General features: G+C 51.8%; 1 non-coding gene across 1 annotated transcript in view; it reads left to right on the top strand.

Annotated features, from left to right (window-relative positions):
- The first annotated feature begins 4,382 nt into the window (after positions 1 to 4,382).
- The window catches only part of LOC124589601, a 1,910-nt gene continuing 1,292 nt past the window's right edge, over positions 4,383 to 5,000 (top strand). Inside the window, exon 1 of the ribosomal RNA XR_006976116.1 lies at positions 4,383 to 5,000. This exon is cut by the window's right edge and continues 1,292 nt beyond it. This is a non-coding gene — a ribosomal RNA (small subunit ribosomal RNA).

Below are 5,000 nucleotides of genomic sequence, written 5' to 3'. Positions count from 1 at the left end.
ACCGGGAGGTCCACTCGGAAAACAGAATATCCCACCCTTCCGACAACCACCATTGCTCAGCTAAGCCACCAACACCCACACATGTCCTACACAGGGGTGCACCCAACATCACAATACTGCCTCCTGTCACACCACACAAACAATGGCACGAATGAAAGACACAGGTCTGCCACAAGCATGGAATCAGAGCGCCGCCTGTTATGAGCCAAAGGTGCACCCTGACGTGGCAAATCAGATGATGCCGCAGTCATTTACTTACGATAATCACAATCAACAAACCAGCCCCCCCCCCCCCCCCGAAAACACCTTTCCTTACAACAATGTGTGCCTTAACCTAACCCGTATTGTGCCTTAACCTAACCCGTATTGTGCCTTAACCTAACCCGTATTGTGCCTTAACCTAACCCATATTGCGCCTTAACCTAACCCATATTGCGCCTTAACCTAACCCATATTGCGCCTTAACCTAACCCATATTGCGCCTTAACCTAACCCATATTGTGCCTTAACCTAACCTATATTGTACCTTAACCTAACCCATATTGTACCTTAACCTAACCCATATTGTACCTTAACCTAACCTATATTGTACCTTAACCTAACCTATATTGTACCTTAACCTAACCTATATTGGGCCTTAACCTAACCTATATTGGGCCTTAACCTAACCTATATTGGGCCTTAACCTAACCTATATTGGGCCTTAACCTAACCTATATTGGGCCTTAACGTAACCCACGTTGCGCCTTAACCTAACCTATATTGTACCTTAACCTAACCCATATTGTACCTTAACCTAACCCATATTGTACCTTAACCTAACCTATATTGGGCCTTAACCTAACCTATATTGGGCCTTAACCTAACCTATATTGGGCCTTAACCTAACCTATATTGGGCCTTAACGTAACCCACGTTGCGCCTTAACGTAACCCACGTTGCGCCTTAACGTAACCCACGTTGCGCCTTAACGTAACCCACGTTGCGCCTTAACGTAACCCACGTTGCGCCTTAACCTAACCCATATTGCGCCTTAACCTAACCCATATTGCGCCTTAACCTAACCCATATTGCGCCTTAACCTAACCCATATTGTACCTTAACCTAACCTATATTGTACCTTAACCTAACCTATATTGTACCTTAACCTAACCTATATTGGGCCTTAACCTAACCTATATTGGGCCTTAACCTAACCTATATTGGGCCTTAACCTAACCTATATTGGGCCTTAACCTAACCTATATTGGGCCTTAACGTAACCCACGTTGCGCCTTAACGTAACCCACGTTGCGCCTTAACGTAACCCACGTTGCGCCTTAACGTAACCCACGTTGCGCCTTAACGTAACCCACGTTGCGCCTTAACGTAACCCACGTTGCGCCTTAACCTAACCCATATTGCGCCTTAACCTAACCCATATTGCGCCTTACCCTAACCCATATTGCGCCTTAACCTAACCCATATTGTGCCTTAACCTAACCTATATTGTACCTTAACCTAACCCATATTGTACCTTAACCTAACCTATATTGTACCTTAACCTAACCTATATTGTACCTTAACCTAACCTATATTGTACCTTAACCTAACCCATATTGCGCCTTAACCTAACCCATATTGCGCCTTAACCTAACCCATATTGCGCCTTAACCTAACCCATATTGCGCCTTAACCTAACCCATATTGCGCCTTAACCTAACCCATATTGCGCCTTAACCTAACCCATATTGCGCCTTAACCTAACCCATATTGCGCCTTAACCTAACCCATATTGCGCCTTAACCTAACCCATATTGTACCTTAACCTAACCCATATTGTACCTTAACCTAACCTATATTGTACCTTAACCTAACCTATATTGTACCTTAACCTAACCTATATTGTACCTTAACCTAACCTATATTGGGCCTTAACCTAACCTATATTGGGCCTTAACCTAACCTATATTGGGCCTTAACCTAACCTATATTGGGCCTTAACCTAACCTATATTGGGCCTTAACGTAACCCACGTTGCGCCTTAACGTAACCCACGTTGCGCCTTAACGTAACCCACGTTGCGCCTTAACGTAACCCACGTTGCGCCTTAACGTAACCCACGTTGCGCCTTAACGTAACCCACGTTGCGCCTTAACGTAACCCACGTTGCGCCTTAACGTAACCCACGTTGCGCCTTAACCCAACACACGTTGCGCCTTAACCCAACACACGTTGGGCCTTAACCCAACACACGTTGGGCCTTAACCCAACACACGTTGGGCCTTAACCCAACACACGTTGGGCCTTAACCCAACACACGTTGGGCCTTAACCCAACACACGTTGGGCCTTAACCCAACACACGTTGGGCCTTAACCCAACACACGTTGGGCCTTAACCCAACACACGTTGGGCCTTAACCCAACACACGTTGGGCCTTAACCCAACACACGTTGGGCCTTAACCCAACACACGTTGGGCCTTAACCCAACACACGTTGGGCCTTAACCCAACACACGTTGGGCCTTAACCCAACACACGTTGGGCCTTAACCCAACACACGTTGGGCCTTAACCCAACACACGTTGGGCCTTAACCCAACACACGTTGGGCCTTAACCCAACACACGTTGGGCCTTAACCCAACACACGTTGGGCCTTAACCCAACACACGTTGGGCCTTAACCCAACACACGTTGGGCCTTAACCTGCTCTGTAATTGTCATACGACGCGTTAAATTAGTGTGGTGTTGCCTAACTGCAACCCCCGCAATATAGTTTGCTACTCGCACTGCCTGGTCCCCAGAGTATCGCTTCATGTTAAACACCTTGCAGCTATACACTGTAATGCGGATGGCAGCAGGACGTACATGCTCAATGCCCTTCGCAGTTGTTCATTGGCATTTGCATGGCGAAGCACAGCCTACGTTGTGGTACGGCGTGTGTCAACTGTCCGCTGATGTTGTACGTCCAAATCACACACTGTACTGCACATTGGTCCTCATGTACTGAATGATACATCGTGGTACATGTGTGACCGTACCACGACTGCGCCAACAACGGCGAACCATACGGTCCAAATATTGTGCACTCAGCTACGTGTCGTCTCCCTATAAGAGCTGGATTGCAGTATGGTATGCCGTGGATGGCGATCAGCATGAGCCGTCTGTTGATGTAGTGGCGCGTGTTGTCAGACGTAGTCGTCTCTTCTCACACACCGTGATAGCATGGTGCACTGCGTTCCACATCTGCGACATGCGACAGAGGCCGGTTGACAGTCGTTCGCGCAATGGACATCGCATACGTACGGGGGCCACCTTCCACGTGTTCGCGAAGCGTGCACATGTTGTTGCGTGTATGTGGGCAGACATAGTGTGTCGTGACACCTGACACAGGCATGCAACAATCGTTGAATTTGCAAATGGCGATGGACGTCTACGTTTGCTGGTGACGTTACGCAAATGAACAACTGGTAAACGGTTGTGGTGCGGTTGTTCTCGCTAGAGGTGAATCAGTGATGGCGACGATCGGTTGAGCTACCAACCGGTTGTTTCAGCGATACCCACCATGCCCACGAACGTGAATGGCATGTGGGTGTGAAGCGATACGCGGCGGTGGCTGGGTGGGACCGTCCCCGGCCGGTGAGGGGGGGCCTCCCGGCGTGCTGGCCGCGCGGTGCGTGGGCGCACGCGCTACAGCCGGCTGGTGGGGGCGGCCAGTGGCAGGCGCGCCGGCCGACGGAGGCGGCAGGCGGCGCAGCTGCGCGCCGGCGCACCCTGCACGCGGCGCCGTGCGGCCAAAGTAGGTCCTCGCGGGCCCGGTGCGAAGCGCGGTGGACATCTGCAGTGTGCTGGTCCGATTGAGGACTGTGTGCGCTGAGGATGCGCCGCCGCCCGGCGCTCGGCGCCGCGACGCCGTCTGCTGCTCGGTCGCCTCTGCGGTTCTCGCAGGTGGTTTGTATCGCAGCTGTGCGGACGTGTTGGCGCGTGCGCTGTGCTGGGAGAGTTCGCTTCGGCACCCAAGTGGGGCTTTTGTCCTTCTGTGGCGCTGGCGTTGGAGCTGCCGGCCACCGTAGGTGGCGCGTGTTGTCTCCCGCCGGCAATGCCACGACAGCACGCTCCCGGGCCTCTGTCGGCAGCGGCAAGCTCAGTTGGGAGCACGGGTGGTCGCACCTAAAGCGTCTACTCGCCAAACTCCGGGCGATTGCGCCTCTCTCGAACCCGACCAAGTACTTAGGACGGCGCTGCGCGCCGCCGGGACCTGAGAGGGTTTCGAGGTGTATTGTGCAGGGGAGCTCAGCCTCCTCCTGTTTGCAGAATAATTGAGCGGACGCTTGCGTGTTCGCGCGGGCCCCCGGGACACACTCCCGGGCGGCCGGCTGCTCAGCTCTAGTTGACGCAGCTCCCTGGTTGATCCTGCCAGTAGTCATATGCTTGTCTCAAAGATTAAGCCATGCATGTCTCAGTACAAGCCGCATTAAGGTGAAACCGCGAATGGCTCATTAAATCAGTTATGGTTCCTTAGATCGTACCCACGTTACTTGGATAACTGTGGTAATTCTAGAGCTAATACATGCAAACAGAGTCCCGACCAGAGATGGAAGGGACGCTTTTATTAGATCAAAACCAATCGGTCGGCTCGTCCGGTCCGTTTGCCTTGGTGACTCTGAATAACTTTGGGCTGATCGCACGGTCCTCGTACCGGCGACGCATCTTTCAAATGTCTGCCTTATCAACTGTCGATGGTAGGTTCTGCGCCTACCATGGTTGTAACGGGTAACGGGGAATCAGGGTTCGATTCCGGAGAGGGAGCCTGAGAAACGGCTACCACATCCAAGGAAGGCAGCAGGCGCGCAAATTACCCACTCCCGGCACGGGGAGGTAGTGACGAAAAATAACGATACGGGACTCATCCGAGGCCCCGTAATCGGAATGAGTACACTTTAAATCCTTTAACGAGTATCTATTGGAGGGCAAGTCTGGTGCCAGCAGCCGCGGTAATTCCAGCTCCAATAGCGTAT

This window comes from Schistocerca americana, unplaced genomic scaffold, assembly GCF_021461395.2.
Source record: "Schistocerca americana isolate TAMUIC-IGC-003095 unplaced genomic scaffold, iqSchAmer2.1 HiC_scaffold_713, whole genome shotgun sequence".
Classification (NCBI taxonomy): domain Eukaryota; kingdom Metazoa; phylum Arthropoda; class Insecta; order Orthoptera; family Acrididae; genus Schistocerca; species Schistocerca americana.
Note: the sequence above shows the minus strand (reverse complement) of the source record. Positions and strands in the feature narration are given on the sequence as shown.